Source organism: Rhipicephalus microplus, chromosome 1, assembly GCF_043290135.1.
Source record: "Rhipicephalus microplus isolate Deutch F79 chromosome 1, USDA_Rmic, whole genome shotgun sequence".
Lineage (NCBI taxonomy): Eukaryota > Metazoa > Arthropoda > Arachnida > Ixodida > Ixodidae > Rhipicephalus > Rhipicephalus microplus.
In genome coordinates this window covers 78,752,209-78,768,377 of record NC_134700.1, presented here as the reverse complement: position 1 = coordinate 78,768,377, position 16,169 = coordinate 78,752,209, and the positions used below count along the sequence as shown (strand labels likewise).

General features: G+C 48.2%; 1 pseudogene; it reads right to left on the bottom strand.

The window, feature by feature from the left end:
• Positions 1-13,695, bottom strand: part of LOC142765439 (uncharacterized) — a 71,593-nt pseudogene extending 57,898 nt beyond the window's left edge.
• Positions 13,696-16,169: the final 2,474 nt, after the last annotated feature.

The following is a 16,169-nucleotide window of genomic DNA, read 5'->3' as shown; positions in this document are numbered from 1 at the left end:
CGTTCCTCAAGCGATACTCCACGGAAACGTAAAACGACGGGAAAGATTTAGAATTCGAGCAAGAATACTTTTCGCAGACTTTTCGCTAGAGGAAAAAACAGACGGAGGAATGGGCGGATGGACAGATGGTCATACATACATACATACATACATACATACATACATACATACATACATACATACATACATACATACATACATACATACATACATACATACATACATACATACATACATACATACATACATACATACATACATACATACATACATACATACATACATACATACATACATACATACATACATACATACATACATACATACATACATACATACATACATACATACATACATACATACATACATACATACATACATACATACATACATACATACATACATACATACATACATACATACATACATACATACATACATGCCCCACCACGGTGGTCTAGTGGCTAAGGTATTCGGCTGCTGACCCGCAGGTCACGGGTTCAAATCCCGGCTGTGGCGGCTGCATTTCCGATGGAGGCGGAAATGTAGGCCCGTGTACTCAGATTTGGGTGCACGTTAAAGAACCCCAGGTGGTCGAAATTTCCGGAGCCCTCCACTACGGCGTCTCTCATAATCATATAGTGGTTTTGGAACGTTAAACCCCACAAATCAATACATACATACATACATACATACATACATACATACATACTGCGACGGGGTGAGGTCTAGGCTTATAGGATAGCGTCCACCGAGAATCGGCAGCCGAAAAAGATGTTTGAGTTGCCTCTCGCGCAAGCGCCAAACACACAGGCGTCTTTTTCATCTTCGCAAAGTGCCACGCTTGCTCCTGTCGGTGATGCACCGTAACATCCCTCCCCTGTGGCGGAAGCGCCGGCACGGCGCTTAGTACGGCGTTGACGAACGAGGAGGGTGATACGGTTTGAGTCTGGCAACGTGTACAACGTCTGTCTGGAGTGAGGGGGTCGAAGAGGCATTGTTTAGGGGTGCGATCTCGTCGCTCACGTTACTAAGTTGTTGTAACACTTTGTAGGGGCCATGGTAGTGTGATAGTAGCTTCTCTGATAAACCTACTTGGCGGTATGGTGTCCAGAGAAGTACCAGAGACCCTGGCGAGAAGTTCACGCTTTGGTGGCGACTGTCATGGCGGCCTTTTTGGTGCGCTTGCGACAAGTGCAGCCGATCACGGGCAAGCTGACGGGCTGCATGGGCTCGAGAAACGACATCGCTGGCGTACTCAGTAGACAAGGGGGCAGCCGAAGGAAGGAGCGTGTCAAATGGTAATGCTGTATGTCAGCTAAATAGCAAATAAAACGGTGAATAAGTAGCTGTGTCGTGCCGTGAAGAATTGTACGCGAACGTGACAAAGGGTAGTGCTTTGTCCCAGTCACGGTGATCTGGCGAAACGTACATTGACAGCATCTGCGTCAGTGTTAGGTTCAGACGCTCGGTCAATCCATTTGTATGTGGATGATAAGCGGTGGTAAGCTTGTGCTCAGTGGAGCAGGCGCAAAGAATGTCATCATCGACAGGAGCAAGCGTGGCACTTTATGTAGGCATCGGCGAAGGTTCGCGCTCATTACAGAAATGTGCGCTCCTGTATCTATAAGGGCAGAAATAGCCACACCGTCAACGTCGACGTCTAACAAACTTTGTCTCGTCGGAAGCGTCAAGAGAGGATTTGTGGGGGGAGTCGAAAATGCAGCCTCACCTCCGGGCGCTGCACCGTTCAGTTTTCCGGGTAGGCAGGAGCAGGGTTAAATGGGGACGACGGCCTCCGAGTCTACGGTGAGCGAGACGACTGGCGACGTCGTGGAGGCGAACGCGACTGACGACCATGTGGCGACGGAGATCGGCTGTTGAACCTTCTGTAGTTGTTTGGCGGAGAAGGCTGCGCGGCAGATGCGAAGCGGGTGCTGTCCTGTCGGTAGCGAGGTTGAGATGAAGTTTGAGGTGGTGAGGACAAGCGGTAATTGCAGTAACGGACGATATGACCGATACGGTGGCAATGAAAACAAGTTGGTCGATTGTCGACGGTTCTCCACGCAGCAAAGTCGCGAGATCGGGCCGTAAACTGCTACTCGTAATAGGACGAGGGTGGACGCCATGGAGCTCGCTGCGGGCTGGGCAAAGCGCACACCGAGGGAACACCTATGCTGGCGACTTCTTGGAGGACGATGGCTTGAACCATGTTAGCAGTGAGTGGGGTCGTGTCACTTGCAGCGGTGTGAGCCGGAGCAGAGGCAATGGCTTCAAGTTCGCGCCGTACGATTCGGGTCACCTGATCAGATGAATTTAGAGATGGTGGCTGTGTTCTTGCACGGTCTTCGCAAGACGATGTTGCAGCCGTATTCGGAAGGCGGGTAAACACGCTGTCAATCCGCCGGCTTCTCGCTTGCTCAGAGCGCCGACATTCTTTTATAATGGCGTCCAGAGAGGAGGTTGAACGCGTCATTCGCAATCCCCTTAAGAATATGTCCGACCTTGTCAGCCTCCGGCATCTCGGCATTGGCTTTGCGACACAACGATAACACATCTTCTATATAGGAGACGTAAGACTCGGTCGAGGTCTGCGCCCGAGACGCGAGCATTTTGTTCACGGCCATTTTTCTTCCAATCGGCTTTCCGAACAGGTCCAACATTTTCTCCCTGCACACAGCCCAACTCCCAAGTTCTGTTTCATGGTTCTCATACCACGATTTGGCGGTTCCCCTAAAATAGAATAACAGGTTCGCCAGCATAAGAGTCGGGCCCCATCGGTATCGAGTACTTACACGTTCGTACTCTGCCAGCCAATCCTTAATGTCAACTTCATCCGGATCGCCGGAACCGCTGAACGTGCCAGGATCCCGCGGGGGTTCGAGCACGAAGGTTGTGGTCGCAGAAGGAGATGTAGTTACCGCATCATCTCCTGCCGCAGGAACACCAGGAGCCGATGCAGACGCCATACTTTCCGTCAACGTTGTGGAATGACCCTTCAAACGACGGCCGCTGTGAAGTTCCGTTGCGAGGCGGTTACCCAGCACCTCCACCAAATGTGACGGGGTGAGGTCTATGCTTATAGGATAGCGTCCACCGAGAATCGGCAGCCGAACAAGATGTCTGAGTTGCCTCTCGCGCAAGCGCCTAACACACAGGCGTCTTCTTCATCTTAGCAAAGTGCCACGCTTCCTCCTGTCGATGATGCACTGTAACAATACATACATACTGCCACGCTGTGTTGGTGGCAGAAGACGAGAGCGAAGAAGTGAATGGCAGCTGTGGCTGAGTAAACAGTCCTCCACTTCGAGTTCCTGCCTATCGTTTCCTCTCGCGACAGACTGGTGGAGGTGTGGGGTACTGTACTGCAACGTCTTATGCCTGCTGGTCCTGAACCAGAAGCAACCACCGCCAGTGCACCAGGGTCTGCTGATATCTATCGAAGCAGCCGCCGCCTTCAAGGACTACCACCTCGGTACGGCCCCTTGGCAAGTTCCGTGAGGACAATGTTTGCCACATCCGCAACCCAAACCGAGCATGACCCACTCGCTAGCGTACCCTGTGTTGTCAACACACCTCGCACACCCAACCCATTCCATTGTGATGCCGGTGAGGATGTCGAAGACTGGCTTGACCATTTCGACCGTGTCACTGCAATCAACGACGGGGACAATCGCCGTAAGTTGAAGAACGTGTCTATTCCCCTCTTAGACGCGGCAAGAGTGTGGTATGAGAACCACGAAACTTCATTCAAAGTTGGCAGGAATTCCTTAAGCAGCTTCGTGAGGCGTTCAGTAGCCCCGAACGGAAAGAGAGAGCGAAGCAGGCACTTTCTTCGCGATTTCAAATGCCGAACGAGAGCGTCGCCATGTTTGTCGAAGAAATGTCGCGATTGTTTCGATGGGCTGACCCCCACATGCCAGAAGACAAGAAAGTGCGCCTGCTATTGCTAGGCGTAAAGGAGCAACTTTTCGCGGGCTTTGTGCGCAACCCTCCTATGACTGTGTCCGAGTTCATACGTGAGGCCACAAATATGGAGTGCATGCTTCGGCAGTGGGTGTCGCAGTATGAGCGTCAGACGGCCATGTCCGCTGCGTGCTCGCTTGTACCAGGAGGTGATAACAGGGAGGTCCTCACAGAAATCATACGGCAAGTTGTACGCGAAGAACTTCGGAAATTTCATACAGCGTCCCCTCTCAGTAGCGCTGCTCTTACGGACGTCATTAGTAACGAAATCAGGCAGTTCGTTCACTCCTCATACCCATCGCCAGTCAAACCTCCCACGCTTTCCTACGAGGATGCCCTACGCGCCTCTATGCTGTCGACGGCACATTTTGCTCATCAACCTACTGGCACCCCCAGACGATATCCAAGTCCAGCCCATCGCCTGCCTTCTCACGCCGATTTTCGTCCTGGCCCGCCAAAGTCCACCGTCTGGCGTGCACCCGACAATCGTCCTTTGTGCTACCATTGTGGCAAAGTTGGACACATGTACCGCGACTGTTACTTCCGACGAATAGGCGTACGCGGATTCCACCCAGATGCACGTAGTCCACGCTATGGTGAGTGCCCACAAGAAATTGTGGATTACTTGGAAGGTAGTCATCACGCTCCTGTCCCACTGCGACGACAGTCACGATCACCATCACCCCGTACGTCCACATCAACACACCACGCCCGACCCGCCTTTGGGTCCCCTGGTGTCAGTGGCGCAAGCCCACGCCAGGAAAAGTGAAAACGGCGACCTCCGGAGGTGAGGCCGCTGTCACGCGAACCGACAAATACCCTCCGCCGCTGCCTTACGACGTGCCAAAAAAGCCTGTTTGTGAAACCGCCAACAGAACGTCCGCTGCCATTACCGTTTCCATCGATTGTTATCCGGTGACTGCGCTTGTCCACACGGGAGCTGATTACTCGGTGATGAGTGCTTGATTGGCCACCCGTCTACACAAGGTGCTGACAACGTGGGACGGCCCCCAACTAATCACCGCTGGAGGACACCTCGTATCCCCTATAGGAAGGTGCAACGCCAGGCTTAAGATTTGTGCGTCGGCTTTTGTAGCATCATTCCTTGTACTGCCCAATTGTTCTCGGCTGGTCATTTTGGGCATGGATCTTCTGCAAGAGCATGGAGCGATAGTTAATCTGCGTGATTTGTTCGTCAGTTTTGTTAACTGTGTTTCTCCAGATTCCGACATCGAGAACGAACATCGGGGCGTGGCCTTACGCGTACTTGATGTTTGCATCACGTTGCCAGCTCGCAGTAGTATCTTCGTGCTTGTAGAGTGTCCATGGGAGCAGTCGATTACGGGCACCGCCGAAAGTAACCTGATGTTATTGCTTGATCCGGAAGTGGCCATTGCTCGAAGTCTCTTTTAACTGCGAAATGGCCAGACTACGGTTTTAGTTACGAACTTCAGTGGCGAACACAGGCATTTTGCGAAACGCACAACCATAGCTTACTTGGAGACATTGGGTGATTTAAACGCCTTCTTTATGATTACGACGATCTCGACTGAGAACAGCTGCGATACTGACGTGACTAGTCGCCTCAACGTGAATCGCCAGTTGCAACAACCTAAGAGGGCAAGGCTCCTCCGTCTCCTTTCATCCTTTAGTGACTGTTTTGCCACTACTTCGAAAGTCCGGCAGACTCCTCTAATGAAGCACAGAATTATCACTGAGCCCAACGTGACACCCGTGCGCCAACATACTTACCGCGTGTCGCAGAAGGAGCAAGATGCTATCCGTCATCAAATGAAACAAATGCTCGACGACTACGTAATTCAATCATCGACTAGTCCTTGGGCGTCACCAGTTGTTCTGGTTAAAAAGAAAGATGGTTCATTACGATTCTGCGTCGACTACCGCAAACTGAACAAGATAACGAAAAAAGACGTATATCCTCTTCCTCGTAGTGATGACTCTTTGGATCGCCTGCGACACGCCCGTTACTTCTCTTCCATGGATCTCCGTAGCGGATATTGGCAGATTAAAGTAGATGAACGGGACCAAGAAAAGACAGCGTTTATTACACCGGACGGTCTCTATGAATTTAAAGTTCTCCCTTTTGGCCTGTGCTCCGCTCCAGCCAGGTTCCAACGAATGATGGACACAGTTTTATGTGGCTTGAAGTGGTACTCTTGTTTAGTGTATTTAGACGACGTAGTCGTTTTTTCTACGACTTTTGAACAGCACATTGAGCGGTTTGAGGCGGTTCTTCTGGCTATTCGCACTGCCGGCCTCTCCCTGAAACCGGAAAAGTGTTATTTTGGATATGAGGAACTGAAATTCCTTGGCCACATTGTCAGCAGCAGTGGTGTTCACCCCGATCCTAACAAGGCTATGGCAGTAGCTTTGTTCCCGATACCGAAAACAAAGCATGATGTACGCCGATTTCTGGGACTTTGTGCTTATTACCGCTGCTTCGTGCCGAACTTTTCGAAAATCGCCGACCCTCTACAACAACTCGTTAAGGATGACGTCGCCTTCGTCTGGGGCCCCAAACAATCCGGCGCTTTCCGCGACCTTCAACAACGCCTTCAAACGCCACCGATCCTAGGTCACTTCGACACCGAAGCAGACACAAAAGTCCGCACTGACGCGAGCAACCTTGGCCTCGGAGCTATTCTCGTGCAATATCAAGATGGCGTGGAACGCGTCATCGCCTACGCTAGCCGCACGTTGTCATCTGCGGAGAAGAACTACTCGACGACTGAAAAAGAAAGTCTGGCGGTTGTATGGGCCATAACGAAATTCAGGCCCTACTTGTACGGACGCCCCTTCCGAATCGTCAGTGACCACCACTCACTCTGCTGGCTAGCGAATCTGAAAGATCCTTCGGGCCGTCTCGCAAGATGGAGCCTTCGGTTACAAGAATTCGACATAACGATGGTTTACAAGTCTGGTCAGAAACACACCGACGCTGACTCTTTCCCGCGCACCCGTCAAGGTAACTGAAGAAGACAATGATGAAGACTTCAGCTGCCTTGCTATTCTCTCATCATTAAACGTGGCTGAGCAGCAACGCGAAGACTTAGAATTACAACCACTGATCGAATACCTTGAGGGACGTCGCCCACAACCCCCACGTCAGTTCGTGCGTGATTTGTCATCTTTCTGTCTACGCCAAGGCATCCTCTACAAGCGCAACTTTCATTCAACGAAAACTGTTTACATCCTCGTCGTTCCTGCGGCTCTCCGCCATGATATTTTGCGTACTTGTCACGACGAGCCATCGTCAAGACATCTTGGCTTCGCGCGTACTCTAGCGCGGATCAAAGACAAATACTACTGGCGGAAACTTATGAAAACCGTCCGGCAGTACGTCAAGACATGCACACCCTGTCAGCGCCGCAAAACTCCAACGACGAAACCAGCCGGTCTGCTTCAGCCTTTGCGACCCCCTCACGCACCTTTTGAAAAGGTCGGGATGGATTTACTCGGCTCATTTCCGAAGTCTACGGCTGGTAACCTCTGGATTGTGGTTGCCACCGACTACTTGACCAGATACTGCGAAACAGAAGCCGCCTAGCGAGCAACTGCTTCCGAGGTGGCTGACTTTTTCATCAAGAACATCGTTCTCTGCCACGGTGCTCCCGCTGTCGTCATCACAGATCGTGGTACTGCTTTTACGGCACAGTTGCTGCGACAGATCCTGTTGCTGAGCGGCACGACGCACCGAACAGCAACTGCGTACCACCCGCAGACTAACGGGTTAACCGAACGCCTTAACAAAACGATTGCAGATATGCTTTCCATCTATGTCGCCAAGGATCAGAAGAATTGGGGTGAAATCCTCCCGTATATAACATTTGCCTACAATACGGCTTTGCAGGAAACCACTGGCTTTGCTCCTTTTCGTCTTGTTTACGGCCGCGACGTCACCACAATGCTTGACACCATGCTGCAACCAACTCTGCCGGACACGATTACCCCGGACGCAGATGTATTTCTTCAGCGTGCCGAAGACGCCCGGCAGCTGGCGTGCTTTCGCATTTTATCGCGGCTAAATCAAGATGCTCGCCGATACAACACCCACCACAGAGCAGTATTATACGAACCCGGTGACCTAGTCTGGGTTTGGACTCCTATACGTCAGCGGGGACGCTCAGAAAAATTGTTATGTCGGTACTTCGGACCCTACCGAGTTCTTCATCGCCTCGGCGAAGTGAACTACGAAGTTGTCCCAGCAGACGCGTCACAATACATACATACATACATACATACATACACACATACATACATACATACATACATACATACATACATACATACATACATACATACATAATACATACATACATACATACATGTTTACATACATACATACATACATACATACATACATACATACATACATACATACATACATACATACATACATACATACATACATACATACATACATACATACATACATACATACATACATACATACATACATACATACATACATACATACATACATACATACATACATACATACATACATACATACATACATACATACATACATACATACATACATACATACATACATACACACATACATACATACATACATACATACATACATACATACATACATACATACATACATACATACATACATACATACATACATACATACATACATACATACATACATACATACATACATACATACATACATACATACATACATACATACATACATACATATGGATGGACGGATGGACAGAGTTGTTTCATGGTTCACCGATAAAACTCTCCGAAGCTCTGCTCCACTCATTATCTCTTTCTCCGAGGACATGCTGTGATTAATTCCTTTCTTTTTTGCCTTATCAACTGCCTCTTTCCTCCATCCGTTTAACTTATTAGTCCTCTTTCCAACTTGATTTTCATTCTTGACGTGTGAATCCCGTTTCGCTGAACAAAACGCTTATTTAGGAGAGTAGCTTTGTGCAAGTACTATGAATACTGACACATGTCCAAAAAGAAACATGAACCCGCTCCACGTACTGTAGAAAATACTGAGTACCGTCAGCGTTCCAATAAAAACTGCTACGATCGTTTTTCCTCTACTACTTATAAGTCTGAGAGGTAATCGAAGCAGACGAAGCTATTCCCTGAAAGAGACCCTAAAGATGGTTATCACTACCCATACCCTGCCCTATACCCTGACATAGGTTACGGTGTGGTGTGCATGGGGCTGATTATCCGTGCAGCACTTGCAACTGTACAAAAGTATAAGCAATAAAGAAGTTGAAACGCACGACGTTCGGCGAGTGGCCAATGCAGCTGTGGAGACGCGACGCGACGGGGGAGAGTAGTTCCATCAGCACAAGAGTGAGCGAGTGGCAAGTTCAACGTGCGTGTAAGTCATGTGCTCTCCCGCCGAATTTGAATATATTGACACCGGGTCCGAGTATGGGTTCTTCGCACAGGATATCGTGAACTCGGTCTTTCGAATTTGCGAGGAGACCGTTTACATGAAGGTTTGTTTAGAGTACGTGATTCCCGATGGCCCGGATTACAGTTGTAGGTAACCAACCGCACCCCAGCTTTTTAATGTCACCCTATTTGAGTTACAATATGTTCTTGCCGTGAACCTCCTAAAGTTGGTTCGTGTCCGATAGAAGACGTAGAGCATGACATCGAAATACAGTTAATAGAGCACGTTTTGAAAAATAGCAATTGTTTAGAATATTCAAGAGGCAAATGATTCCATGCCACGGCGAAATACAAGATTGAAACGAAAACATGCCGTTAAGCCGGTGCGTACAAATCAAAAGTGCTTGCTACAGGCATCAGTAAATGGCTGTCTTTGGGGGTTTTTTTAGTACTCATGATTTGAGTTTGATTTATTATAAGGCAGAAATCAAGACGTGTTCTCTGTTTCATCAAGAGGAAACGGCAAAGCACTTCAGTAGTAAAAGGTATTACCAAAAACTGTGTGCGTGCTCTACATGCCGTGCGGCAACGAAAGAAAAATTCTAAGTAAAGTGGTGGTACTGATTTCCCGTCTTTTTTTACATAAATTGGCAGTTTAGAACGCTCGTCGAGTAAGGCATTGACAGACGACCACGATTTCATTTTCACTTGTTCTTTTACATTCTGTTTTGGCATACTCCACATCAAAAAAAAAGAATGAGCAATTAGGTAATACAAAGGTTCTGACATAGTTCAGATGCCCAAATTGTTCTTAATCTAAATTTCTATTGTTGTGAGTGAGTGAGTGAGTGAGTGAGTTAGTGAGTGAGGGAGATAGGGAGGGAGGGAGGGAGGGAGGGAGTGAGCTCCAGCCAGCGAGCCAGCTGGTCTGTTGGTCGCTCCGCCGGGTGGTCGGTCACGTCATGTGCACAGGAAGTTTATTATAATATAGCTAACAAATAAAACTTGCTGTGCTTTCTTTCGTTTTTGTGAAGTAATATCAAACTCAATCATTTTTCAAGTCATATCTTGACTAGTATACTCACAAGGTTACTGCACGTTTATCTATGTACATAACTACGTTCGCCTTTGATTTTGCATTTTGTTCTGTAAGCTGTACGTAAGCTGTAGATAAGATAAGATCACTCACTTGGAGTCTTCTAGTCTTTTCAATGATAGCCTAGGACTTCTAGTGCAGACATTCATTGTACACAAAACACATAAACAAACGAAAAAATAAGTAACTTAATAGAAAATCAATTGTATATACACTCCTGTTTCTTCGGTTGACAGAATATTTTTTGACAAACTGCAGACTGGCCGAGTATTAGGCTTAATCGCTTTACTTCAAGAAACATAATCACCGCCTCCCTACTCCCAGTATACACTTGTTCCCTGAAGAACTGTAATAGCAAAATGAGACATCCCAGAGTTACGACTTGCGAAAAAGATAGTGTCCATCGGAGACCCGCCACGGTGGTCTAGTGGTTAAGGTACTCGGCTGCTGACCCGCAGGTCGCGGGATCGAATCCCGGCTGTGGCGGCTGCATTTCCGATGGAGTCGGAAATGTTGTAGGCCCGTGTTCTCAGATTTGGGTGCACGTTGAAGAACCCCAGGTGGTCTAAATTTCCGGAGCCCTCCACTACGGCGTCTCTCATAATCATATGGTGGTTTTGGGACGTTAAACCCCACAAATCAATCAATCGTGTCCATCGGAGCGCGTTGACAGACACAATGTACCGTTCGCCATATCGGTGCCTTCTCCTCACAGCGATTGCTTAGGCCTTCTGATCCCCTCATGCAACCACCACTCCTGAATGACCGCACGCATCGCCTGCTTCGGGAACCACAAATTCAGGGACCACGCGCAAAAACCCCGCATACACGCAATGATCAAAAACAAAAGGTAAAGGTCTGGATTGTACAAACCAAACAGTCACACAGACTCCGTGTAACAGCAGGAAGTGCTTATTTCTTTTTGTTTTAATTTTTTGTATTTTCGCTCTGACCACCCACATTTCATTCTGATTGCGGTCGCGTGCCGAAACCATCGTGCGGGTGCCGAAGGTATTACGAGTGACGACGAGAGAGGGCGCTCTGTGCTTTATTTTACGATCATGGCGGCTTCCGGATCCGCGTATCTCCCAATCCACTGAACCCCACCGCAGCCTATTCATTCAAGGCACTGTGTGGTCGCGCATGAACACAGCTTTTCAAACTGACGACCCACAAAATAAAAACCGACGAAAGAAACAAATGAAATGGCTAAAGAAACTTGTTAACCAGGGCCCATGGAAAGAATCGCGCGTAAAGACGATTGGCGGCGGCGTTGAGCCATGTTCGGAGCCCGACGCAAAACGGCCGGCCGTGAATCATGGGTATCATGAACTACGCGAACAAACTTGCTGCTCTTGTGCAGTAGCGCTGCTTGTATTAGCATTTCAGGTTCCCGGCACCCGCAAAACTTTTATGGCCTCTTGGAGACGTGCGGCGACAGAATGCTTCACTGAATAGGTGGATGTGAGGAGATATGGTCGTTCATAGTATTTCTATAGGTTTTTTTGTTTCTTTTTTGCCTTTTCTGTTCGAGTACTGGGTCCGGTGATGCACCGAGAACAAATTTTTATCCCCCGCTGCGCGAGCTTATGTGTAGGCTTTTATTTGGGGGGGGGGGGGTATTCATATATGTTTTTAAACGCATGCAAATACCTTTGAACCGAGGCAAGAAACAAGTCGAAAGCTATCGTGCACGCACTGGTGCTTCAGCCTATAGCCTTTCACTGGGCCTACAAAGGCATTGTGTCCACGCTGATCAGATCGCAGGTGGTCTGCAAGCGCGCTTACGTGAAAGCCCCTAGGATAGCAAAGCGCGAATTCTACACGCTTTGTGTGCTTGGTCGTTTTTAAAGCCAGAATTTGACGGAGCTTCCTCAACGCATATATTTTGACAGTAGAGACTTTTGACTAGTTGGTTACATGCACTTTAAGGAATCATAGCGCTCGTTAAAATGGACCAGGAAAACGAGCGAGCGCTTACGTCATATATTTTTCCTGTTCGTGTAGTCTAAAGGTATGACCCCGATTCGGTGCATTTTAAATCATAAAAAGGAATTTCACTCTATATTTGTGGTCGTTTTTTTGTATATATTGCGAAATGTTTGCCTCACAATCACTTACTCGCGTTGTGTTCATTTCTTTCATTATGCAGTTCTGAGACAGGGTGGTAGCTGAAGTTCCAATCCTAGGCAAAATATCATGCGTGTGAACCAATGAATGAACCGAGGTGTGTAGGAGTTGAGTGCATGGGCAAATCATAAGCGGACCGAGTTTCCGAATTCGTGACTTTGTGATTGAGCTAAAGGACACAAAACAAAAGTAATATAGTGGTGTCAAATGATGTACATGTTTAACGTAGACCAAAATTGCTTTAACGCCTTTTTAGCCCATTTGGCCTATTTGAATTATTGTGGCGCGGCCGCACAGTAATGGCGGTGCTCGGTTTCTAGCCTGCAGTCGCGAGTTCGATTATGGCCACAGAGGTTTCATTTCGAAGGAGGTGAAATGATGAGGGCTCGAGAACTAGTCGATGTCAGAGCACGTTAAAAAGGACTCTGTTTCCGAAATTCCCGGAGTCCTACTCTAGAGCCTCAGCCAAATCTGCATCTCGCCTACATAGCCTTCTGTTACAATATGTGCTTATGTGGCCGACACGTTTCGTTGGCGCGAGCACGATGAACACATGAAGGCAGGTGCGTTTAAAACAAACACAACCTTCATTACATACACAAATATGTTTTTACATGGAAAAGGCCGAAAAACATACACCTTGAACGATAAATATGTAGGTCCTTTCTTCCCACAACGCTACTAACGTCCCTCACACCACTTCTAGCTAACGTCTGTCAAGAACTGGAGGTGGCTTACGCATAGTCGGACGCTGTCAGCAGGTCGTCGACTGGTGCATCGCTCGGCGGTGATAATGTGAGATGCCTTCATGGTGAAGCCTATTGCTGGCGAGAAGAAGCGTGCCACCAGGCACTCCTGCCACACCCAGCCTCCTATGGACCGTGCACCGTTGATGTAGCAGACCGGTGTTTGCGAGCCCGGGCTTGTTAAAGGTCGGCGTGGCACGCACTGACCAGTCCCGGGAGCTCAACGCACAACAGGCCAGATGGACGGCTGCGGTGGGTGAATGGACACAGCTCACCGAGGCTGAAGCTCAGGTGGGTCCCGAGGTTTGGCGATGCTGGGCCAGGACCGAAGCTGCTCGGACCATTCATCGCTCTATCCGCTATCTAGGCCCCTGTTCTAAATTGGGTGTGCCCTTTGAATATGGTCTCCCCACGTGCATTTCTTGCTTCTTTTTCTTCTTTCACCAGTATTTCCTCTTTCGCATCTCGCCCATTCACTAACTTGTCTAGCTCTTGTTTTGCTCTTCTTTCTTTCCTTTCCTTATCAACCCTGACAAGACAGCCTCCACCTTCTTGAGTTTCTGCTTCCCAAAAACTTCCTTCACAGCAGCACCACACTTCACGTCATACCTCACCTCGTTGCACGTAGCCGACACTTCACTACACCAGCACCGCACTTCACCACAACACGCGCTGTCACTACGGACGTCACTGCTGTATTGTATGGCACTAAAGCTTTAGTACGCACCTATGAACACTTCACTGCACATCACCAACACGTGCAGCGTCAATATCCTCTATTTGACCATTCACCGATCAGCACACTTCTCTACCCCCCTCCCTGCAATGTCGGAATCAGTCACAAGAACTCATACACTTCACATAACTATTGTCAATTTGCAACGTACACCGACCGTTACTGTGTATTTCTCAATACCATCGCTGTATATATACCCTACCATCGTACGGCTAAATATTCCGCGTATTATTTAACTTCGTCCAATTCTTTCGGCGTGCTCGCCCTACATCTCGCACATGACCTGACAAGCCGTTTCACATTACTTTGCATGTACGGCCACAAGAACTGTTCTGTAATTATGCTAGCCGTCTTTCTCGCTCCTTTATGGTCATTGCTTCAGTGCCATGTGCCCTATTGATAATTGCCCTTCGCATACCCAACAGCACTACCAGTTGGTGCTTTTCTACTTTATCAGGGCAATTTACTATTCGGTAGAGCAGTTTTCCAATCTTTACAAACTTGTTCTTCCGTTGGCTCTTCTTACAATCAACCCACTTCCCTTGTGCATTGAAAGACGGACGCAAGGTACTGTCCGCTTCTTATTTTTGTCTCTGTTATTCAGCCTTTACGTTGCATTAGGTATCTGCGTTATCCATTATACACTCTTCTCTCTTGGTCTCATTCCTCGCGATTTCCTCCGTTGAACGTACGGCAGCTTCTCTCGTTACTAAATCCCAAATTTCCTTGTGGTCTTTATTGTTGACCTCACTCTCTTCTATCTTCCTTCTATTTGTAGTCTTTTTTGTGGGAATTCTCCACAAGGATCAGAATTGTTCACTCTTCTAACACCCGGTATATTCCCTACAATGTTGTTAAACGTCGGATTCCTAGCACACCGTGCCTCGACCCATCCGCAGTAATATGGGGTCAAGATAAGGACTCTTACCACAGAAGTTTTCCGCATGGTTTCGTCCACAAATCGGTCAGGCGTTTGTTTACCTTCCAGATCTTTTTCAGAGACAAGGGATTCTCTTACCAGCACAATGCTAGATCCCGTATCTCTGAGTGCCATTACGAGTCGTCCCTGCATAATTCTTTCCAGCACTGGCATAGCACTTTTTCCGTGTCTAGGCTGTACTGCCGTTGTGACAACACATGTCTTGTTCTTGTCCTCTTGTGGAATACTCTTGGTGCTATGACCCCCAACTGCGCTCTCACTCGCAACAATGAAAGTCGTCTCTTTCGCTGGTCAGCCTCTGTGGAATGTCTGCGGCGTCCACACCATTCCCACTGCAACGAAGAGCTGCGCGTACGGCCCAGCTGACAACTGGAAGCTCGATGTCTTGTTTGGCTGCAGAGAAAGCATTCGCTACCATCCCGAGTCTGTTCTTTCTTCTCTTTGCCTTCTTTTCCATTTCCAAGATTTTTCTGGCCTTCAGCTTCTAGGTTGAGGTCCGCACGTTCTGCCAGCTTAGTCACGGTCTTCAGGTTGCGCTGTTTGAGGAACACGGCAATTTCCTATGACAAGCGGTAAAACTACTTCGCTATCATGTGGTCACTAAAGTTTTCAAATGTTCTTCCTATCCTCCTCATCTCCAGCCAACGATTGAAGTAGTTAGCGATGCGGGCGGGAAACTGCTGGTAAGTCTAGTTTTCCTGTGGCTTGTAAGTTCTAAACTTCTTCAGGAAGCCTTCAGCAGTCAGTCAAAACCACTGCAGCAGCGCGACCTTCAACTAGTTTTGAGAACAGCAGCGGCTGGCATCCAGCTGAACCCTGCCAACGCTTCCCCCACAAGACAAACTCTGAGCCCCGTCGCCCCATAAAATTTCTGCCACTCTTGTGTAATTGCGTTTCTCTCGAAACGCTGAATATACGCGTGAAGATTATCCCGGTTCTTGTTAAATGGCGTAATATACCTTTAGGGAGAGAACTTGTCCACCATCTGGGGTGCAGTGTAAGATACCATTCCTGCCCCTTCGCCATTGTTCAGTGCGCACAACTACAATTTCTTTTCAGTTAGCTCTTTCTCTAGCATTTCTGAGGCACACTCATCTGCTGCCTTAGCTACTTCTTCTCGTTCTTTTGCATCTTTTCGAGCCTCTA